Source organism: Lissotriton helveticus, chromosome 12, assembly GCF_964261635.1.
Source record: "Lissotriton helveticus chromosome 12, aLisHel1.1, whole genome shotgun sequence".
In the NCBI taxonomy this organism is placed as follows: Eukaryota; Metazoa; Chordata; class Amphibia; order Caudata; family Salamandridae; genus Lissotriton; species Lissotriton helveticus.
In genome coordinates, this window is record NC_136073.1 from 543,180,682 (window position 1) to 543,206,408 (window position 25,727).

Consider the following 25,727-nt stretch of genomic DNA (forward strand, 5'->3'; position numbering starts at 1 on the left):
GTATTTTGTCAGGTGAAGGTTCCTCCATCTAGTAAGCAAGACATCTACCTTCAAATTGTGCTTCATGATAGCCTCTAATGGTTTTAGAATTGTAATACCAAGATACCTAATCTCTGCTTGCACTTCCCCCTTCCAACCTGGTATATTCCAGCACATCACCTCCGACTTAAATTATTTACTAGATATACTGAAAGAGCCCAACATTCCTTTACCAGGAATTCCACCTTAGGAATAGTACAAGCAGTGTCAGAGGTTTGGATTATTAAATCATCTGCAGACAGTAAAATTCTATTATTGAATAAGGATGGACTAAAGGGGATAACCTGACAATCTCTCCGCAAGAGCTGGGCAACTGGCTTAATATAGATATTGAATAATAATGGGGACAGGGGGCAACCCTGCCGAGTGCCCCTAGAAACAGGAAAACTCCAAGTATGTGAATCATTAGGAAGTATCCTAGCAGTTGTCTGCTCATAGAGCCCTTGTAGCATTGAGATAAAATGTGGGGCTAAAGCCCAATACTGCAAACACCTCTCACAAATAGACCCAGCAGACCCTGTCAAATGTCTTGGCTGCATCTAAAGTGACCACAGCCAAAGGCAATGACCAGGCTGTAGCAAGATATATACAAATTATCAGCTGCTGAGTAAACGCATGAATGTGCCTCCCAAGGACAAAGCCCTTCTGATCTAGGTGTATAAGCTGTGGGAGAGATTGGCCAATCTCCCTGCCAAGATGCTTGTAAATGCCTTATAATCCCCATTTAGGAGAGATATTGGTCGATATGAATCGGCCTTCCTAGGATAATTTGCTGGTTTTAAAATCAGGACGATCGTAGCGTCCTTCCATGTGTCAGGAATCCATACCCTCCCCATATACACAAAGTTAAATAGGGTCTTCTAGACAATTTCATCCCTTAGGAGCTTGTATAGTTAAGAAGGGATGGCATCTGGGACTACAGCCTTCCCATTATTACTGGGTGACAAAACCCCCCTGATTTTCTCCTGAGTTATCGGCGCCTCCATACACTCTTTTCCTTCCTTTGAAAGCTCAGGGAGACCCACATTTACCAACCACTCTCTACGTTTATGGGGCTCCGGGGAGGTAACTTCTGTGTACAATGTAGAGAAGAGCGAGACCAGATGACTCTGCATATCTTCCAGTTTATTTGTAACCTCCCCCTGGGACTTACAACCAGCTCCTTAATCAGATTCCTAGAACGCTCTACTCTTGTTTTTCATGCCAGCAAGGCCCCAGCTCATTCCCCATACTGAAACGGCCTCATACATCCAGCCTGCCACCTTTCCCAGCACTTGGAGTCCAATTTGATTTTATAATTTGACGATGTGACTTCTAGCTATTTTAATAGCGTTTCCCTATCATTTAATCCGCTCTGCATCTGTAAAGTGGCCTCCAACACCCCAACCTCTTTCTGTAGTTCGGCCAATTCCGCCCTCTTCTCCATGTTCTTTGAAAGTGCCTGGCTTATCAGTACCCCAAATAAAAGTTTTTTTATGCATCCCACTCAACTCCTAAGGGGGCTGAACCTATATTTACTGAGAAAAACTCAGCCGTGGCCCTTTTTAATACGAGCGCCACATCCTTATCCAAAAGGATAGAGCGCGTCAGGGTCCACCTTAAGTTGGGCCTACATCCAGGAGATTGCAATGACAAACATATGGCTTAATGGTCCAAGATGTGCCCTGGAAAGTCGTTTACTTCTCTAATATGTGCTGCTAACCCCCTATCAAAAAAAAAAAATTGAAGCTGGAAAAGTGGCCATACATTTTATTATGAAGGGTGTATCCTGTCACCTGACCTTTTAAATGTCACAAATCATCCACCAATCCAAAATCCTGAAGCAGGATTCTGAGGTCATGTCGCATCCTAGGTGCCTGAGGACCATCCCTAAAGTCTCCCCCAGAACCAAAGGGACTGAAGCCTCCACTAAATTCAGCTCCAGGTCCACAATATGCTGGGGATTGTCTACATTTGATCCATAGTATCCTGCACATATAAACTCAAAACCAGCCCTTCTCATTCTAGATAAAGCCCACCTTCCAGTACTGTCAGTTTTAAAATGGATAATCTCTACCCAGAGCCCTTCCATGTCCGAATCGCGACTCCTTTACCACACTGACCTTGATCAGTTACCACAAAACTCTCGACCCATCTATACCTTGGGAAAAGCTCCCTGATCTCACTTGCAACCAAGTGCATCTCTTGCAAAATGATAATGTGAGCTTGTCTTTCTTCAAAGTACCTCAGGACTACCCTGTGCCTAGCTTGGGACAGGAAACCATTCACATTCCATGTTAAAAAAACATATATTATGAAGAGTTGCGGGGAGTTTGTTATATTTTTGCCCCCAATTTCCGAAGATCCTACATCCTCTTGCCTAACTCCCACTGCCTCTGTCTGCTCTGTTGCCTTGCATATATCTGATTAGGAGTTAGAACCCATTAACAGTGATGGGGCCCTCCTTTAAGGCCGCACTCAGGTTGCCTCCTTAACAGCGTATAAGAGGAAGTTTACCAAGATATTCCTTGCTTTAGTCTGTTGGAGGTTTCGCCTGAAAGGATCTCTGTGGGCTCTCTGGATCTCCTGCTCTAAGTTGATCTCCGGCCCATCCTTTAGGGCTGTATCTCGCAGGAGCTTGATTATAAAAGTCTTCATTTCTGTACCCTCCTCTGCCTTAGGGACATTCAAAAATCTTAAATTGTTCCTCCTCTAATGATTTTCGACCCTCTCAATGTCCTCCCTCAAAGCTTTATTTTGTTTGACCAACATGGAGATCCCAGTGAAATTTTTCACCACATCTCGTTTTATTGATCCTACTGTCAAGATCTCACCTATGTTTCCGCAGTAACGTCATGAACTTGAAGAGAGTTCCACTACTTCCCTAAATCACCTATTGCACCCAACAAGGTCAAAGTGAAAATAGTAACCTGAAGAAGAAGGGAAACAAAACACGGAGAAATAAGGATCTCACGACGAACCACAGATTGCAACAGGACCAGGCAAGGACAAGGCACAACAAACCATAGGCAAAAGGGAAGAACAGAAAAACTGGTAAGTATGTCATAGGGTACATCTATCTATAGTTCTCTCTAATGGGATATTCCATGCCTGAAGATTTCCCTTCTTCTGTTTAATTCAAATTGCTGCGATTGTCTAGCATGTGTCTGGTTCTAAAACAAAGAGGGAATCACTGGTTAGCGGGAATTACAATAAAGGGGAATAAATAAAAATAACAAGACTCTAGAACCTACCTATATTACAACTTCTGTGCATTCTATGCTTCACACAAAAAATAAAGACCAAAAATAAAAGTAGCCTTAATATTCAGGTGCAATATCTAATGTCCTTTTTGTTCTTTATACAGGTTGGTAAATCCCAGAGAGAGGGAACGGATGCCCACAACGACAGGACACAGGATCAGATAAGTAAATGCATGGGCAGGGTTAATTGAAATAAATGGCAGTGCAAAGCGCTGTTGCCATCATGCCAGTAATGCAGCTTTTTGTATTGTTCTTTGTGTTTTTCAGGGCAACAGAGATTGGAGATGACGGAATTTTGGCTGGAGGAGGTGGGGCACCGAAACAGGAACACCGAGAGAGGAGAAAAACAACCCCCACTGAATCAGAACGCGGTGAAGACTCTCGAACGCGGTCACCAACAGGTGGAGGCGGAGCACCGAGAGAAAAGCGCCAAAGAGAAGAGCAACTCCGACAAAGCAGGGCGCGGAAGATTTTCCTGTGGACCCGGAAATGCCTTGGTGATCCAGCAGGTAAGTCCCAACATTCCTGGAACCTGAACGCGAAGCGTTACCGCTCGGGGGTGGCTGTGCTATGAACTCTCTGGCCAGTCATTGTGCATGAATGCCCCCGAGCATTGGCCAATTTAGTAGTTTCTTTGCCCCGAATGCGGCAACCACGACACCTACCTCCCCTTCTAGTGCTTCAGTGCAGGCAGCAACTGCATTGAGCTTCTGTGCTAACCCAGATCATGAGGCTTGGATGTTCTCCTGATTAGCCACTGAGACCATGAACCAATTTCTTATTTCTTCGTTTAGTCCCAAGAGGATGCCCGTCAATGAATCCTCTGCAATTTCCTTGGGCGCTTCTTCACCGTTTTGACTCATTTGAGCCCTCAGCAGCAAGTCCTCAACTGTTTCTGACTCTCCACTTATTGAAAGGGCTTCAAACCTATTGTTAGTAGGGCCAGGAGATCCCCTCTGTAGTACAGCACCTAGGGTCCTTTCTTCCTCTCAGGGCCTAGTTGAAACCTGACATTCTGTGATGTTGGGATTACTGCGAGGGGGACCCACTCCGTAGTCCTCCATTCCAGTACTGTTCCATAAGGTAATGCACACGGCCCCCTCTGCTTGCTGAACATCCGGTAAAACTCCAAAGAAGGATTTAATGGAGGGGGTCATTTTAATCTGCTGAGCTGAGGACCTCTTGCCCCTGCCCCCTAAATTTTTACCAGGAGACCTTGCAGGTTTCCCATGTAGGTAAGTAATGCTCATAACCCCTGCACCCCCCACCAAGCACACACCGCTTGACCTTCCTTGCATCCTTTTTTAAACCCGGGACCACCAAAGAAGGCAGGTCGGGCACAACACACACCTTACCAGCTGCAATGCTCCTGGTATGCAATGTGTACCTCGAAACACCCTATCTGCAGCCTTGCCAGTGGTTAAAGCGCTTATCTCAATATGATGGAGGTTCCTTAACCCCTGTTTCAGTGCCTCCTTCTTCAAGTCCTCCTTCCTAATATTTTCCAGAGACTGGGAACAGAGAAAGCCCTCTGTCCGCGTCGGCGACGTAGGCGCAGGCAAGCTCAAGCCTGCAGCCTGACTTGTGCTAAATCTACCCAGCGTACGTACGCTGGCTGATCTACAGCGCCGGCGCCCCTGCGCCACCTCCTGCCAGCATGAGCCACAGACCGGCGCCGTCTCCGCTTGGGGCCTGGCTGACTGGTCAGGCCCCCCAGGCCCCATTTACCTGAAGGAGGACCCAACGCGAGAACCAGATAAGCGCCGAAAGGGTAGAAAAGACTAGCACGTCCTCACTGCAGGATCACCCGCGGCTGCTCAGCATGTAGCCGCCATGTTCTCCCAAACATTTTTAATGCTTTACAAAATATTTACTCAGTTCAAAATTTCACAAACATTAAAGAATATACATAAATATCTTTATTTAAAAAACATGAATACTGATTTTTTAAGTGTATTTCTTTACTATACATCAAATCTGTTTTTTTTAAAATTATTAATAAAAGATATTTATTTTAAAAACTTTTAGGTGCTTTGTTATGCTTCATTTTTCCTATTTTTTTTACGTTATTCTAAAATAGAAATATGTTTTAGATTTTTATGATATTTCAAAATGGCAATTACTCTTTATAAATGAATACTCGGGTATTAAAATGAGTACCTGGGTACTAATACACTTCCCCACCCACCCATTGGGTGGGGTTACGTTATGTTACGTTATAAACCCTTTCTTATTATATTTTTTTAAAATAAAAATATGCAATTATATGTAGTAATTCCCTTAAACAAATTAATACCCAGGTATTGAAATAAATACCCAAGTATTAATATACTTCCCCACCCCTAATCCCTAAATCCCTCACATCCTGTGCCTAAATGGTTGTTACAAACCCTTTCTCAATATAAATAATTTTTTCATAAAAATTTTAAATTACATTTACTAATTCTCTAAATAATATAATACTCCGGTATTAAATTTAATATATGAGTATGCATTTGCTTCCCCACCCATATCTCCTAAATCTTTCACATTCTGGCCTAAGGGGTTATGTTACAAACCCTTTCTTATTATAAATTATCTATTTCTAAAAATATTACATTAGATTTATAAATTTTCTAAACAAATTAATACTCTGCTTATTAAAATTAATATAAATATCCTTTTTTGAATAAATCACTAATTATTAACATAACAAAGAAAATACATTTAAATTCACCTGAACACTTACCTTAACCATAAATGCGTTGTAAAGGCATGTGTTGTAATGGTACCTATATTGTAATAGCATGGGTTGTAATGGCATGCATTGTAATGGTACCTGCATTGTAATGGAGTCGTTGTAATGGCATTACATTGTAATGTATGTGTTGTAATGGTTGTTTCCCGTAGAAAACAGTAAACAAAAGTCAGACTGTACAGCATTAGATGAAAAAAAACATGCTTAGTAATTTGCTTTACATTTGTTTTTCAAAATTGTTTATTCCCTTCACTTCGAATGAATGTACTATCTTGTGGTTGTGCTGAATATGATAACTATGAAGACACAATTCTAAACAGTAGTACATAGGGTGTCAATAGGCACTTACTTGAATTCTTTTGTTCAAATGCTCCAATCAAAAAAGCCCCACCTCATCAGCGCTCTGTCCCAACACTTATTTCATGTAAACCATCAGCCTCAGTATCTATATTGTTGGGTACCTCTTGACTACTGGCTGAGTTGTAAATATTGGAGCCAACGCGAGTGGAGAAGCGTGGCTCAGTAAGTGGAGAAGCGTGGCTCAGTGGTTAGAGGCGGCAGACCCGGAAGCTGAGATCAACCGTGGACCAGGGTTCGATTCCCCGCCTCGGCGGGTCTCGGGCTCAAAATTCCACGGACTCGACAATTCTCGCTCTGGTGCCTACTCAACTCACGGGGTCACACTCTGCGACTCTGGGCAATAGCTTGCTTAATCTCCACTACGGCCGCTCGCGGCGGGATGCCTGGCTTTCACCTTGTGGACACCCTGCCGGGGTTTCTCACAGGGGAATACCAGGACGGGTTCCCTAAGCAAGCGCCGGGACGCTCACGGGCAGCTGTGCGCTTTACAAGTCCAAGACATTTACATTTACATTTAGAAGACCTGATTTTGAACCTCAGCTACCCCTCTTGATCAGGTTGTATGGTCCTAGGTAAACTGCATTTCCGAACTTAGCCCCAGATCCTAGAAGTGCCCTTAAATGATGCAGTTCACAGTGTGGGTGATAGAAGAAAATCCTGATGAAGACCCTGCGAAACACAGGAGGTCAAAATGTGTTGACTGACAACACAGGGAAGAAAGGTGTGAAACCTGAATCTGCTACGTTGCCATGTACCCCACCATCTTTGTGACTACAGCATCCATTTCACCTCTGTCCCACTGACCACGTACAGGTCGACCTGCACTCGAGCTGACCTATTTTCTCGCACGCATGCTAAAATGTTTCAGGAATTTTGAGATGGCAGATGACCTCGCCCAAGGGTTCCATTCCGGTTCAAACTACACGGCAAGAGCCAGGTGATGTGCCTAGGGCTTAGACTGCCCCATTCCAGCATCAAGCTCTGTGACAAAGGGCAGGTGATCCGTATCTCCATCCGGCAAGCTATCTGAACTTTCCACGTTCCTTCTCTGCGAAGGGAGTGTCCACGTCCTATAAAGGATGCTGCGTGCTCCTTGCAATTCGAACAGTCTCCCATTACCTACCTCCAGTGGGTCACAGACACTTTTCCATCTCTAGAGATTCCTGTGTAAGATTAATAAACCTGTGTTTTTTCACACCCAGTGGTGTGGTCTCCCATTTTTTAACGTACTTGGAGGAAGCTGTGGACTTGGGTATTTCCTGCACCGCTGGGTGGTCTACTTCTAAGATCCCAGGTTCTACAATTGGCGCATCAATGAGGGGTTACATCAGAGACTCTGTGGTTTCAGCTTGACGACCCGGGGAGGAAAGGAAGATCGGTAACTGAGGAGTGCACCTGCAGAAAGCAGACTTGAGTCTCCGCAGCCAACGTTGCCTGAATCTTCTTCCCTCAACGGTGTCCTTGACTACAGTGGCCCCAGTCCCTGACTGTAATCCCTTTCTGGTCCATCTAGCCTGTCTGGAGAATAAGGAGCAGAACCACCCGGGAGCGGAGAAACACATCGGGTATTCTGGTCGGGTCGCTTTAAGCGACATAAAAAGAATTCTTATATACTGATTTAGTTAAGCATGCATGTGTCTGTTTTTCTGTTTTACGGTTTCTGATTCGATCTTTGCAAAGACCGAAGGACAGGTATTGTGTTCCTGATTGGGAACTGTCTGGTTTCTGATAGAAATATTATTTAAGTACAGTGAATATGCCTGTTTTTAGTATGTTTTGTAAACTCTGTTGTTGCTCGAACAGTCAGGATGTGTTAGAAGAAAGTCAGTCAGCCCCTCCAGAGGGGACCCCTAATAAAGAGATGTACATCAAATATGGTATTTCCGGTATAATGTATACTAAATTATTGCGGAAATACACAAAAAATAATGCTGAGTTACAATGGCCAGAATTCGGTACCTAAACTTACATATTTGGAAGAGCAGCTGCATAGACGGAAGGTGCGAATGAGTTTGGTTGATTCCTTTGGTCTATGGCGGAAAGAAATTAATGAAAGAAAGAGAAGAGCTCAAGCTAGAGAGAATAAGACACTCAGAAAAACTGTTCAACAGTAAATAGCAGCCCTTAGAGGGAGAGAAATAGAGAGAGATATAGTAGTATGTGATAGGGAACACCGACTTAACATAACAGGACAGTACCCCTTACTGCCCCCAAAAATTGACAAAGATGATGCTATGTTGCTTTTTAGACCTCCCGCTTATCATGAGACACAGCAATTGATACAGCCGCAACCAGCACCTGCCCAGAACGCTCCCATTTCTGACGCCCCAACGGCTCAGGTGGAGCTACCTGACCCAGAGACTGAAACCCTTGCTCCTGTAATTATTCCTAAAATTGTAAAGAAATATGACAAAAAGGGACTCCGAAAGGAGGTTAGAGATTCAGGCAGCAGTTATGGTTCCGACTCGGGCGAGCATAAAAGGTCACATTCTCCTAGACTCAGGGACGAGAAAAAGAAAAAAATAGATCGCATAGCTTACAAACTAATTACAGACTGTGCCTCCCCTTCAGATATCCACTGTGCAGGAGAGGGCCAGGTACATTCGACAAGAAAGAGCTATTTTTTAGAAAGAATGGCTTACCACCTTATGGCCGAACAGGAGGACCAAAGGGTGAAAGTACCGCTTCATTTCCGGAAAATATATAGGCACTTACACAATGGTGAATCTACAGAAAATGACAGAGATGCATTACTAGCAATGATAAAAAATACTCTGCATTCCAATAGTCGGACAGAGAGTATTGTTCAGATGCCAGTCAAAGAGGCTGCCCCCATCTATGTCCCTCCGCGGGATACTGGGACAGTCCTGAATAACCCAGATGACCCGAATGCCTGTTCCAGATTAATGTTTAGCTTTGTATATACTCCTTGGACAAAGGCTGAGATGTCACAGTTACAAAAAGATATACCTGACATCAGAAAGAATCCTACGGGATTCAATGAGTGTGTCCAGCAGATACTGAACACTTATACCTTGACCCTAATTGACATCTCTCAATTTTTTGGCCTTATATTGCCAGCTGAGCTTTGGAAACCGCTCAGATATGTTAACGATCAGGCAGCTTTTCATGGTACATGAGAATACCTGGAAACAAGAGAAAAAGAGAGAAAACCTGGTGAAAAGCCACATGAAGATATGTTAGCACTACTGAAAAGACTGTTAGCCAAACTAAAAACTCTCGCTCCAGAGAGAAAGTTAGATTGGACCCTACTCAATACTTGCAAACACAGAATACTGATGAATCAGTCTCTGATTATTTTACTAGACTAGGAAAGGCATATACCGATTTCAGTGGTCAGGATGTCGCGACTGAAACTGGTCGCCACCTGCTTATTCAGACTTTTGTTAACGGGCTCTTACCAGCAGTGAAGAACAGGCTTATGGCCAGTGAAAGTAGTTGGCCAGCGGCAACACCCGCCACTATATTGACAATGGCACAATATTACGAGGCTCAGTACAAATACACAGAAGAAAAGGAGACTAAAAAGAAGAAATTAAAAGAACAAGTATTGCTTAGTCAGTTAGACACCCGTAATCGCCCTCGCGACACAAATAATGTCCGTCAGCAAAATGCCAGGTTCACCCCGAAAACACAAAACACTCCAGTACAGAACCAGCGATCATATCGATCTGGTCCCCAGTCTACTGATATTTGTGCCTATTGCAAGAAACCGTGAGATTGGAAGAAGAATAGCCCGATATTAGCTGATAACATTGCCACAGGCAAAACGCAACCGCGACAGTTCAACACCCCCTCCCGACCCCAATATCAATATAGAGACAACAGGTTTGATAATAATTCAGAACGCGAGGCTACCCTTCAGGATTATGCCAAAGACGATACTGAGATGAGCCCAGTATATTGGTGAGCCTAAGGGAGGTCAAGGATGGGGGAAGGAACCAGTGGAGGTACCTGTAGATCAACAGGGACCCTATGTTACAGCATCGGTGGCTGGCGCTAAAGGATGTTTCCTTGTGGATACAGGAGAATCCCGCAGCACCTTGACCACCCCACTGATTCCGAGGGCTCCTCCATCCGGCAAACTAATTACATCGACTGGTTTTGATGGTAAGCCCTCTGTGAACCCCCTTTTCAAACCTACGCCATTCTCTATCAACGGTGCTGACACTTCTGCAGCACTCTTGCTATCACCAGATTGTCCTGAGAATCTCATGGGATTGGATCTGTTAAAACATTACCATGCCACTATCAGATGTTCCCCAGATAATGTTAGAGTCATTCTGTTTGACAATGTTTCCCCGTGCCAACTGTCTGTACAGCTACTCCAACTGCCCGACAATAAGGAAGAGTTAGCTACCATCCCAAACACCTTATGGGCAACTTCTGATACTGGTGTTGGTACTATCCAGATGCCACCAGTTCACAACATTGTCAGGGAAGGTGCACACTTGCCTAGATTACCACAGTATAAAATATCTAAAGAGGGAGAGCTCGCACTACAAAAAATTGTAACAGACCTCATTCAGGGTGGCGTGGTGGAACTGGTTCCTTCCAACGTCTGCAACAGCCCCATTTTGCCGGTATTAAAAACGATTGGCTACACACCAAAAGGTGTAGAGATTTGTGATTGACTTGCGGGTCATTAATAAGATAGCAGTACGACAATTTCCCATAGTTTCAGACATAACTACTATCCTCACCATGATTCCACCTACAGCTAAAGCCTTTACAGTAATCGATTTGAAAAACGCATTCTTTTCCATCCCCATTCATGAAGACACACGTTTTATTTTTGGCTTCACCCTAATGAACAGATCGTATAGATTCTGTTGCGCTGCTCAGGGCTATACAGAAAGTCCGAGCATTTACAGCCAAGCATTGAAAAAACAACTTGACCAGGTCCATCTCCCAGAGGGAGTGGCTCTTATTCATTATGTAGATGACATTTTGTTAGCAGCAGATACTACCCAATTGGCTCGACAGGCATATTTACTGACCCTCAAATTCCTTGCTGAACATGGCCACAAGGTATCCAAAGACAAATTGCAGTATTGTAGAAAACAGGTGACTTACTTAGGTCACCTGTTGTCTAAGGAGGGACGCACTCTTACACCAGACAGGATTCAGACTATTTTGAACTACCCTACTCCAACCACCCAAAGAGAGGTGAGAGAACTAATAGGTCTCACCTCCTTCTGTAGACAGTGGGTCCCAAATGTTTCACTCATTATCAAGCCACTTCTTTCACTGATGACTAAAGATGTTTCTGATCCTATTCCCTGGACATCACAACATGCAGAAGCATTCATGACCCTACGACAGGCTCTGTGTTCGGCCCCAGTGTTAGGTACACCTGATTATCAAAAGCCATTTTTTCTCTTTTTACACGAACGGTAAGGTTGTGCCCTCTCACTTCTCAGTCAAATGCATGGTACACACAAAGGAACCTGTGCCTATTTTTCTGCTGTTTTGGATCCAGTGGCCCGAGCTTTGCCTACCTGTCTGCGCACTGTAGCAGCGGCTGCTGTAGCAGTGCGCCAGACAGAGGGTATAGTTCTAGGGTCTCCATTAACAGTTCTGGTACCACATGCTGTTGATATTCTGTTGAAATAAACGAAAACCCAACACCTTACTAGTGCCCGACTGTATGGATACAAACTTACCCTGTTAAATGTGCACATAACTATTCAACGCTGTACCACTCTGAATCCCGCTACACTCCTACCCCTACCTGATACCGACCCCCTCACTCGGCCACCTCATCATGATTGCGTATTCCGAACAAAAGCAGAAACCAAGGGAAGGGTGGACCTTAAAGACACAGGCTCACCAGATACAGAAGACCACCTGTGGGTAGACGGTTCTTGCCTGAAACTCCCGAATGGCACCACATCTGCAGCCTATTCTGTCACAACAGCACTTACAGTAGTTGAGACTGCCCGAATATTACAGAAATCATCCCAAGCGGCAGAGATAACAGCACTTACACACGCTTGCATCCTCAGTACAGGCATGACTGTAAACATCTACACCAATAGTCAGTATGCTTTTGGGGTAGTACACAATTTTGCACTACTATTGAAAGAAAGAGGATTTCTCACTTCTCAAGGGACGCCTACACAACATGGTGAATTGGTTAATGCCCTTTTGGAAGCCATCACTCTCCCTGCTAAGTTAGCGGTGATCAAATGCGCGGCACACAAGAATGTTAGTGACGAAGTAGGACAGGGAACACTCTGGCAGACAGCACAGCCAGGAACACAGCCTTAGGAATAATACCTGCACCAATGTACGTCCTAAAATCACAAGCTGAGAAATGGCATGATGCCAGACAACGCATTATTGACATACAAGAATCCGCTGTCATAGAAGAAAAAGAACAGTGGAAAACAGATGGTATGTTAGATGAGGAGGGATGTTGGAGATCTCAGGATACTCTTAGGTGGAAACTACCAACAGCATATGTTATTCCCTTATTTACAATGACAGACTTACCTGCAGACATTGGGTCCCAAGCCACGTATACTATGCTCATTGAAGTATGGGGAAAAACACAGTTGATGGACAGAATGTAGAACAATGTCATACATTCACCCCAGTACAAGGATCTGGGCCTAAATCAACTGCGTTTTTTGCAATTTTCACCCCGAGTGGGCTGGGTATGCTCAGACGTGAGTCCCAGGCTCTCCACACCACTGGAGTCAAGCTATCCAGGCTGATGAAGGCTGATAGCCAGAAACCGGTCCTTGGATGCTTGATTCCGGTCTGGGAAAGACATGGCTTGGTAGTTCGGACTGGACTATTCCCATGAGGCACAGGGTCAGAGCTGATTTGCACATAGCCAGTGTCTAACCCAGGGTGATGTGGAGTGCAAAAAAACGATGGATTTAGGCCCAGATCCTTGTACTGGGGTGAATATATGACATTGTTCTACATTCTGTCCATCAACTGTGTTTTTTGCAATTTTCACCCAGAGTGGGCTGGGTATGCTCAGACGTGAGTCCCAGGCTCTCCACACCACTGGAGTCAAGCTATCCAGGCTGATGAAGGCTGATAGCCAGAAACCGGTCCTTGGATGCTTGATTCCTGTCTGGGAAAGACATGGCTTGGTAGTCCGGACTGGACTGTTCCCATGAGGCACAGGGTCAGAGCTGATTTGCATATAGCCAGAGTCTAACCCAGGGTGATGTGGAGTGCAAAAAAACGATGGATTTAGGCCCAGATCCTTGTACTGGGGTGAATGTATGACATTGTTCTACATTCTGTCCATCAACTGTGTTTTTTGCAATTTTCACCCCGAGTGGGCTGGGTATGCTCAGACGTGAGTCCCAGGCTCTCCACACCACTGGAGTCAAGCTATCCAGGCTGATGAAGGCTGATAGCCAGAAACCGGTCCTTGGATGCTTGATTCCGGTCTGGGAAAGACATGGCTTGGTAGTTCGGACTGGACTGTTCCTATGAGGCACAGGGTCAGAGCTGATTTGCATATAGCCAGTGTCTAACCCAGGGTGATGTGGAGTGCAAAAAAACGATGGATTTAGGCCCAGATCCTTGTACTGGGGTGAATGTATGACGTTGTTCTACATTCTGTCCATCAACTGTGTTTTTTGCATTGAAGTATGGGACCATCCCAAATTGAGACCCCTGGCCGAGCGATTTGTCAAGCACTGTCTGACCTGTTTAAGATGCAATGTGGGAAAAGGAACAAAGGTTCCGACAGCAGGATTTGCACTGCCCTCTGCCCCTTTCGAAGTCCTTCAGATGGATTATATCCAAATGAACAGAGTTAACAGCTACAAGTATGTCTTGGTGGTTGTCAGTGCATTCAGTAAATGGGTGGAAGCATACCCCACCAAGGATAATACTGCCATTACTACAGCTAAAGTACTCCTGAAGGAATTCTTTCCCCGGTATGGCCTTTGTAGATTGATGCAAAGTGATCGAGGATCACATTTTATGAACCAGACAGTCAACCATATCTTAGAGGGACTGGGGGTCAAACAAAAATTCCACGCTGCATTTCACCCCCAAGCAGCAGGATTAGTGGGACGTTATAATGGAATCCTGAAGGAGAAATTAGCTAAGATAACAACTGAGACAGGATTGAATTGGGTAAATGCTCTACGTCTAGCTCTGCTGTCTATACGATCAGTCCCACATTCTAAGTCACACCTTACGCTCTACGAGACTGTCTTTGGTAGACCTATGAATATTTGTAATGCCCCATCTCCAAAATCCCTGACTGACCTTCCCCAGGCAGTGTCGACTGATTATCTGTATGAACTCACTAAAACAATGTCTTTACTCCATGAACAGGTCCGGGCCTCCGTCACAGACAGATCTCAGGGCCCTGGCCATGATATCGAACCCGGAGACTTCATCCTGGTGAAGAACATTGCACGCACCCAGTCTCTGCAGCCTCGCTGGAAGGGTCCTTGCAGGTGCTGCTGGGGACCAGTACGGCCTTGCGAGTGGAGGGAAAGAAATCCTGGGTCCATGCCTCCCACCGCAGAAAAGTGAATCCCATAACTGAAGACAACTTGAAAGTACACAAAGAAGTTCTGACCCACAACAGACCAATAGACTGTGACTCAGATTCTGAACCTGAACTAGAACTTTGTGACGAAGGAACAGATGGATACTACCTCTGATCCAGGGCTAAGCTGAAGAACCAGCCCACTTAAGGGCCGTTAGTACTCCATTGTCCATTGCTGCAGGGCTGTAGTAAAACCTGACTGAGGGTCCTGGGTACCCCGTGAAGTGGGTTACCGGGGGCAAATATTGGTCAGTGAAGCAACCTACAACTATCGGCGGCTATTAGGGACATTGCAGTACTCTCGGGACACTTGTAGAGCTATCATGGCTGGAGGTTACGATAATGTGGGACCAATGTCCCCAAAACCCAGATACGTCACAATCTGTCCTATTCATGAGTACCAAAGACTACGCACCCCCCTGAACAATGATTACCAACAAGGGCCATCATCCAGGTCTGACAGTCAACAACAGGGGAGCTGTATGAAACCAGAGGCCACATGCACCTGTGGTACTACCCCCACGCTGAAGAAAGCTAGAATGAGAGTTCACAGTACCCGGACAATAGCACTGATTGTCCTGACTACGTTAGCTGTTCTGTTCAGTGTAGTGTTCTGGATTATTGAAGAAACAGCTCCAGCCCATTACACTCTCCTGCCTCACACCCCACAACCATCTGAAGTTTCCTGAACATTCGTATGTTCCGTGGCCTGAGGCCCACTTCAACAGACATTCTGAATTCAGTAATAATACTTTCATCCAAATGCTGCAACAGTTTAATCAAGTTGCGGGTGCAACTGACTGTCATGTTTGTGGACTTCTACCTCATGCAACTCAACACACTGTACAGTTCCTAGTGTTACCTGCCTCGTCTGCTTATACTTGCACTTGATGTACAACAATACCATCTGTAATGCCTCTGACTCAGCACCAATGCGTACCATCATGTCCACCCCTATGCGAGGTACATGGGGTTACACTTATGTTACCATTCAAGCTAAAACAGTTGCCATTTCTGTCACGCCACGCCCTGGTATATTATGTCTGCAAGGCCGAGGAAAAACACTGTTAGGAGTCAGTCTATGCAATACTACAATGACTTATGACAATTTCACCCCATATCTCCGCCTTCCTACAGGATTGCATTTTGTGTGTGGTTACCTCCTGACTGGAGTGGTACATGCTACATTGCTTTCCTCTTACCACCCGCTTTCAACAGAGACAGACAGAGTACCACTGCCAAAGAAGACAATTGCCAGATGTGGACCAGACAGACACTCAGGTCAACAGTTCTATGATGCTATGAAAGGACTGTTGCTGTACTGGGGTCCTATGTCTAACAGCCTCTAAATCAGAAGACTAACCAAAGTCCTTGAAGCAACAATTTATGTGACTGCAGGAGTACTGACCAACTACTTTGCTGAACTTGATGCCGCTCGCATGGTTGCCCTCCAAAATAGTATGGTGCTAGACGTCATCTTAGCAGATTGGGTAGAGGAGCCTGCCGCATCATCGGCGCAAGCTGTTGGGTGTATATTCCTGATTCGTCACCGTCAGTATATGATGCTATCTCCAAGCTTCACTGAATTGTCTCCGAAATCCATCAAGAAACCGAAACTCCCTGGTCTTGGAGCTCTGGATTCTGGCAACTACTCGTCTCCTGGGGTTGGAAAATGATAACAATCTTACTGATTCCGCTAGCTCTCCTGTTCTTCTGCTGTCTGTGCATCCACTGTGGCCCCGCACTCTGTTCTATCTGTGCTATCGGATGTACACCACCTACCACGGTGCCTCAATGGACCAAAGATAATAAAATACTGTATCAACAAGCTGTAGACAAGCTTATGCGGATCGATATTGACTGAGGTGTTGCCCATGGCAAAAGGAGGGACTGTGAAACCTGAATCTGCTAAGTTGCCATGTGCCCCACCATCTTTGTGACTACAGCGTCCAATTCTCACCTCTGTCCCACTGACCACGTACAGGTCGACTTGCACTCGAGCTGACCTTTTCCCCGCACCCATGCTAAAATGTTTCAGGAATGTTGAGATGGCAGATGACCTTGCCCGGGGGTTCCATTCCGGTTCAAAGTACACGGCAAGAGGCAGGTGATGTGCCTAAGGCTTTGACTGCCCCATTCCAGCATCAAGCTCCGGGACAAAGGGCAGGTGATCCAAATCTCCATCCCGCAAGCTATATGAACTTTCTGCGTTCCTTCTCTGCGAAGGGAGTGTCCACTTCCTATAAAGGATGCTGCGTGCTCCTTGCAATTCGAACAGTCTCCAATTACCTACCTCCAGTGGGTCACGGACACTTTTCCATCTCTAGAGATCCCTGTGTAAGATTAATAAACCTGTGTTTCTGCACTCCCAGTGGTGTGGTCTCCCATTTTTTAACGTACTTGGAGGAAGCTGTGGACTTGAGTGTTTCCTGCACCGCTGGGAGGTCTACTTCTAAGACCCCCGGTTCTACAAAGGCATAATAAAAAAACTACAAAATATGTGTGGAATCCAACATATATTTTTACGCTGACAGACCACAATAATGATATACTGATCTTTCAAGGATCACTAAGTCAAAAGACTGTTTGATGGTTAAACATGTTGCCCATAATTTGTACAACAAAGGGTCCACTGACTATGTTGACATAAAAAATATATTTAGGGAAATTATTGAAACCTGTCATAAACAGTGTAAAACAATTAGCAAAGGCTAAAGTGTATATAATTACTGCAACATAGTTACTCGTGATATTTTATAAGGATGTGTAACTCTTCAAAACCTGTTTCTCAGTCTGCAATATGTGTTTATATGAATTTAGACAACATATAAGTTTTCTGAATAAAAGGTGACCATTCATACACACTAGTGTTTAAATAAGTGACTATAGCCAGGTATTAGAGAATGAAATACTGACCCATGACAAGCAGTAATGGTTTAAGAAAAATACTTGATTTAAAAAGAGGAATGGCTTTATTTATATAAATGTAAACTTTGGGTAATGATACCAGTCATCAATGCTGGAAATAATGTAGTGATAAGATAACAATTTGTTTATGGAAGGCAAAATATACTCATTTAAACATTCCACTTAGACATGCTGTTTGTAAAGTAAAGCAAGTGGTTTAATTTCCCTTCTTTGTCTCCTGAGGAACCACCTGAGAAGACTTTCTTAAACTTCTGGACAGAGTCAGAAATGCACAGTGTGGGACTACAAACAGCAAACAATTATACATTTCTACAATGTTATTGTTGACACCTGTGCATACCAGCTGGGCTCTACATGTGGTATTCAATAGATCTTTGTAGTGGTTAGAGAACCAGAATACTGAATACCGGCAAGGGGAAGAACCTGGGATCCCCTCCATCCTGAGTCTAGTTTCGCCCTGGGAACCCCCATATCTCCAGGGCTCAGTGCACACCATTAAAGGTCCTGGGGACCCCAACTTCTGGGACTGAAGAAGCCATCACTGGCCTGAATATGTTGCCGGCCTCCTGCCCCTGTGACTGTCGTCTGGGGGAGGGGCTCTTTTCCCCCTACCAGTGCTTCTCATCGGACAGGGACTATATCACTCCTGACTACAGGTGGAAGCTAAAATGAAGAAACCACACAGTGTAGTGGGCTTCCACTTGCAGCACCTGGAATGCAGCAAAGCAGGGCCTGTGGGGGCCTTTGGGGCTTCTACAACAGCCCCTCCACCATATGCATGGAGCACCCCATAATGCCCATGAGGGGGCAAAAATGTGTATATGTTTTCTGTGGCAGTCTTAAAATGGGCAGAAGCACCACCAATGTTTGGCAAGTGTGTTGTGGGGGCTGCAGGAGGAGCACAGCCATGCTGAAACATAATGAAGAAACTCACTTTACCTCTCCCAGGGGATTGAATCCCTGACCTCGCAAGGTGGTTTGCCTTCAGTTCAAAGCACTCCAAGCTCTACGGCATTTGCTCCTGGGTTCTGCAGTGTGGAATCCCTTTCAGTTGGTACCATGACTGCAATGGTAGTCTAATAAAAGTAGTAAAGATCCAAAGGCATGTTTTGAATTTAAATGCAGCTATTGACAATACAAGGTTTACCATTTTAACAAATTCTTTTCAATATTGGGATTGTGGCATTTAATTTTATTGATGGTGTAAGGTTGAACTATGACATATGGCTGATTTTAGTTATTTGGTGACATCCTACAAAGCCTATAGGTCTGCCTTATTCCTAATTACACCCACATGTATTGTAATGTTGAATCTAGTATACATGTTGGGTGTTGTGACTACGGGGTTTAGGGTCGACTAGGTGTGTAATGTGATATAACAGTGTCAGCAAAGGTATTTCCATCTACCTGATTGTATATATTTGCAATTTAATGTACAATATTTTGAAGTGTGTGAGAAAAAAGTACTTTTCATTTTTAAAAGAATAAGCTTTGACTGGACAGTAATTTATTGAGTTTTGTTGTGTACCAGTGGACTGGGGGGTCACTAACCCACATCACCTCCTCTGGATAGGCCTTGGCCTATTCTGCTTCACTACCTTCAGGCAGTCAAGTGTTACAATGGGGTACTGGATTCCCAGTAAAAAAGACAATTGTGAATGTATTACATGTGAAGGGCTCACATCCTTTGCAACGAATAACCTGATTTCTTACAAACAGGATAAGCCTTTACAGGTGACCAAAGAACTTCTCTTTTAACAGCAATTGGAATGGGTGACGCATGCTATATCTAGTCTCGGATTATCGCATACTCCATACTATCAGACTTGAAAGGATATCTTCCTATAACCTTTCTAGTTCTGCGTTACTTGCTGAAAAACTACCACTAGCAGGCAATTATATTATTACTCATGGAACATAAAGGGAAGGTTTGAGTCAAGTACAAAGTTTATTTGACTCCAGACTTTAATATGTCAGTTAAAATGTAAAATATTTTAAAACAAAGGCATTATCATAAACCTGAAAATGGAGAACATTGACCTCCACCTTCTTATTTATTTATTTTTCATTCAGAATGAGATGTGTGGATTCTACTTGTTACATAAAAATATGAGAGCAGGAAATACATCTTCCTAAAGCACTAACATGACATATTTATAGGTTTAGTAGAAACACTAAACTGATGAGGGGAGAAAATGCATGTTCCCTTAATGTTTTTTTGCAAAATCTACAAGCATCAATAAGAAATGTTTGGTCTATTGTATTAGTCTATTGTTTTCCATTATTAGAAATATAAGCAAAAATGAAACTCGTGTCTAAAATGGGGTTTAATAATTGATTGCAGTCATCTCCAAAAATTAGATTATCCTCTAAAAATCAATTGGCTAGTAATGTTACACCAAAAGCAATAGTCAGCCTGAGTTACACCACAGACATTAAATATACAGAGTAACATTTTTGATAATTAATTTGATTACTACCCATCTTCCATCTGTATCATGTTCTTGAACTATAAGTGTTGAATAATTTGTCACAAAGAATTTAGAGCACAATTTCTCCTTGATCCTGGTGAGAAATCCCGGTGAGAAAATGCATTACCAACCCAACATTTTGTATGTTTCAGTGCATCCGACTTTGCTAAATGTGTCTCGGTCAGGGCCAGCTTTAGCGCTTTTGGCGGCTAATGTCACAATCAATTTTGGTGCACTCCCTCCCATGACCTCCTCTTTGGATTGCCTCACTACCACTGGGAAAAAGTTAACCTCATCTCTCCATAGCCCCTCTCTCACATACATTTCATTTGTTTCAAACCACTGGTAGAGGCTGGCTTTACTATTAAGAATGTATATCTACCCAAAAGCACCCTTTTTAACAACATCAGGAATTGATAATTAAAGACTAGGGGAAAAAACAATGCCCCAACTCTTTTTTTTGTAGTTTGCATGTAGCTCTTTGATGACAGTTTGTAACAGTCACTGTCCTTTATTAGGTTCATATCTTATGAACTGCGGTAACAATAGGATCTCTGTAACAAAAGCAGTAATCCACTTAGCTACCCACATAAAATACAGATCTGTGATCTGACTGTACACATTCTTTGAAGCAGGTATATTAACCCCTCTGTGCTACTTTATGGCAAGTCAAAACTGCCCCTAGACAAAGAGCCATCTATCTATAGCAGGAACATTAATCACAAGAGTTATCTTGACATTTTAAGTGCTACCTGAAAGCTGAATGCACAAGGAACTCTGCGGCAGCTGTTTTTTAGATGCAAGATATTGCTAAACACAGTGTTGCCCCGAGGTGAGCACCCCATCCCCAGGTCAGCAACAAGTGCGCCCGCATCAGTCACACCGCCCTAAAGCCATCCCCGTCTCCTGTAATTAAGTAATTTAATGTTTGATTTAACGTTAGAGGGATGTGTCAAGACTCTGCTGTTGTATTGGAAAGCCTGGTCTATTGACATTCCGAGAAACAACTCTACGAACAATAGTGATGAGATAATATTAATTTGAAGAAACTACACACTAAAGAGATGACGAAGTACCCACATAAAAATATATGAAACATGAACAAACATATCTTATATAGAGCCTAAAGTAGTATTAACTGTTGCAGCAGGACAAAAGAAAATTAGCGAATTTGAGTGATTGACACAGCTAATAGTGAAAGGGTTAAGGGTGATGGGCCCACATGTTGAAGATGACACATCTGCACTCTTGGATGGTTCAAGGAAGAGGTCATACATTATAAGACGATTTTGATAAAGCCAAAGGCTTAACATCGATGGCCTACACAGGAAGATGGTTTAAAGGTATACATACTTATTACATTTTAGAAAATGATAAAGTTAGCTAGGAAAACAGTAACTAATAAATTATGTCTCAAGAGTTCAATTACAGAGAAATGTTTATTTATCATGAGATCTTGGTGTTTCTGTCTCTTTCTCCCTCTATTCGTCCAAATATTTATTCAGCGTGGCTGGACCTTCATCTTGTGTTGTCTTGTTCTCGTACATGACTTTAAAGAAGCATGGATGCACAAGCCCAAATCTTGCATTCAGTGCCCTGAGACTGGGTCATACATCCAAAAATGTATTTCAATTTCCGGCAGGAACTCTTGCAAAGTCTCATGAAAAGAATAAATTATGGCTTGGACAAGAAATGTGTGTTCTTTGCTTTAGCAGCTGTAATGAGGAAGGTTCCCCTAACTCAGGGGAGCCACCCATAAGGTGGGCCACCAGGACCGGAGCTGAGAGGGGCGGCGCTTGGCGCCATTGGCTTCCAGTGAAGGGCGATGTGGATTGGGCGTGCTGGGGGTGCAGCACCAGAAGCACTTCTAATGCTTCTGAGTTGTTCCAGTGATGCACACGCCAAGCCCCTCCCATAAAAGGGGCCACGAAGCAGCGAGTGGGTCTCTTGAGTCCCGCTGTCACTTCAAGAAGAAGACACTCCCCCAGGGCCCGGTTGTTTCGTCCTGCTGTGAAGAGTGATTTTTCTTTTGTTTTCCCTGCCCTCCATCCCCATCGTGGTCAGCCCTAGTTATCTGGGAATATGATTAGGGTACAGCATTCCTAGGTCAACATGGGAGGCAATTTGATATATTTTGAGATGCAAGGTAAATCACCCTGTGCATGAGAAATGAGATTCAAAATGGTGGGCAGACTGATGTCCTGCTGAAACTAGAGTGATCAGGCCCAGCTCATATCACCTTCCTGCTGTCACCTGCCCATACAATCCATTCCTGTGTTTCAGACCCCAAAAGCCCTTCTTGTGACATGTAAATGAGGTGGAATTCTTCTGAATGAATCTTCTTATCAGACCTTTTCACTTTCATTTTCAAAAGGAAATTACATTTCACGGTGTGGCGATGTAAGAACATCAACTAAGCCTCAACAGTGCTCTGGCAAAGGAGACATTTCCTGCTTCCATTTCTATTGCCAAGAAATCAGCACATCAAGGATTTGGAAGAAGGTTCCTTTTCAGTTTTTAGTATGGCATGTTTGAAAGATTTAATGTATAAAGGTCTAAAAAACAGATATACCTTCAAAGAATAGAAGGTATGTTAGATACTATGCTCACCACCTTGCAGTCTCTGAAATACTCTGGCCAGTTCTCCACACCCCACCTCCTCCTTCGACCTTAACTTTATTTAAAGTTGTGCGAGTAGCTTGAGCAGCAGCAGGCCTGGCAGAGCCAAAAGCGGTCTGCTGATGCATTGTGAGGGACAATAGCAGTCATCATGGTCACTGAATAGTGTTGAAGGCAGGCGCAGCCAGCACAGGTAAGACCAGTGGGGCGGAAGCAGGGAGAGGGGGAGTCGACAGATGACAGGATATGTAAAATAAAATAAAACATTTTAAAAATCTCACTTTGCGCTCGCTGCATTGCTGAGTCGGCGATGCGACGAGCGCAAGGTAAGTGGTTTTATCGGCTGTCGACTTCCCCCCCTGCCCCACCTCTCTTACCTGTGCCGGCCGCACCTGCCCTTGAGGAAGATTCTCAACAAAACAAGGTGAAACAAGTACCGACAGAAAATGGAGTCGATTTTGTACAGTACACGCACACATATAGACAACATACATTTAAACATCAGTCACACATACTTTGTCATATGTGGCCACAGCAGCAAACCTAGACATAAACACACCATGAGCCATGTAATTGCCATGCACAAAGACCATGTAATATCTGTTTACTTGTGCACATAAACCAATACAGACATCTCTGAAGAAATATGAAGGAAGCTATCGGCCTCTTCCTGCCTTCTTTGAATTGTTAACAGTATTGTGCCTCCACATACCCCTTCATTATTGGTCTCGTTGCTACCCTATGGCTATATAGCAGTGACATTTAGTTACTTAATTATTCTAGTGTTTTCATCTAATACACATAGGTATGCCAGATCTCTTCAGTTGCACCAAACACTGTATTGAATATTGACCTTCATGCTAGAAAGCATTTGGTATTAAGAGGATTGGGTCATTGAAGCCTATCAAGACGAAGGGCCTGATTTAGATCTCGGTGGGCGGGTTACTCCATCAGAACAGTGACAGATATCCCATCCGCCAAAATATAAATTCCATAGGATATAATGTGATTTATATTTCGGCGGACGGGGTAACCGTCTCTGTTGTGATGGCGTAATCCTCCACCAGGATCTAAACCAGGCCCTACATCTCCAAGAATACATTGATTTGATAAGTGAAAGTCCAGAGTCAACAACATGGTGCCCAGACTACAAGGAGCTGTCTGGCACCCCTAATTTCACTGCAATCTGGAATCATTACATAATAATTTTTCCATATGACATACATTTTGTGCTTATGATGTTGATCATTTTACTTATTTAATTTTCCTGTTTTCAGAGGAAATAAATGCATTTTGACATTTTGCAATAACGTAGATGAAAAGGGAAGTCATTCCTTCAAATGTATTCACTCTGATTGGCTATCCAATATTTTCATTAGTTTGCATTTACATCACCCAGCAGCAGGAAGGTGCAAAGGAGCTTGAGGGACATGTGGCACTGGTCCACTTTGAAAGTGTAATGTTACAGGCAGTGTAATGAAATGCTTCCCCACAAGCTATTAGTTAGACTGGCTTTAAGATGATTATTGTATGAAGAAAGCTTAACAGTCACAGTTGTATCAGTTTTTTGAAGTTTTAGACTAGCTGAAAGCCCGTGCCATCCTTGAATACCTGAACTGGTGGACAGAATTGAACGTGCTACCAGGTGTGGGAATCTGGGGAGAAGCAGGGAAAGGAATGAACAGAGGAATATTGAACAGAAGCCCACTCTCTCTAAAGTCACATCTTTTTCTGGATGTGAGAGGTTGGTAAACCAGCTGAAAGACTGAGGACAGACAAGAAGATGTTTAAGCCATTTGACCAATAATATTGACGAGTGAACCAGAGCTAGTTAACCAAGGAAAACGAGGCAGAGGAACACAATAAAAATGAGGGATGCAAACCAGGTGCAAAATAGATTGAAGTCAGAATGCCAATGAAACCAAGTATCTCATTGCCGGTTTATGCCCAGATCCTAGAAGGTATCTTTAATAGGGCACTATCACTCCTCACCTGGAAATTACTCCAGACTCAGAAAGTGAGTTAGTGCTGATCTAAACTTAGGTTAGGGGTCTAGTGTTTTAGCCTTTTTATATTTCACTGGTCCATTATCTATGCCTCTAGCCCCTGTGTGCCTAGTGTGTTAACTGAATCCTGACAAGATGTTGCAATATGTCATTGCAATTGCTGTATGCTGTGCTAACTTTTTACACTTCCATACCTCTCTTACTCAGCGAATTCCAAAGGCTGCAATATTGCATTGCCTAATAATCCTTTACTCAGATTGCTAAAAATTGTGACTGAATGAATGGGACAAGGGCAGTATATTAAACTAAACCTAAAAATGAATGTTGGGGACAAGACTCTTTTAAAAAAAATAAAAAAAAAATTATTACGTTTTTTCCGTTTCCAAACAATAAATCAAATGTTTTTTACATATAGCACAGTCACTTATTCGAAGTGTACACACTCAAAGAACATAAGAACAGTCATAAATCATGATATACAGAAACAAAAATACAAAAAGGAAAAACGAGATTTCCAAGAGAATTTGTTTTCAGGCATTCTCCCTCCACCTCGTAATAGGTTACCAAATGCGTTTCCCAAGCATTCTACCTTTTTTCCCCTTCCTGTCATAAATCCCTTTTTTCAAATTATAAAGCGAAAGTAATCTAGCCAACCATTGATGGAAAGTTGGGGCAACCTCATCCAGCCATGCAGATGCCACACAAATTCTTAAAACTGCCATGGCCATGAAGAGAAAATAATGCAAGCTACATTGCTCATTGTCC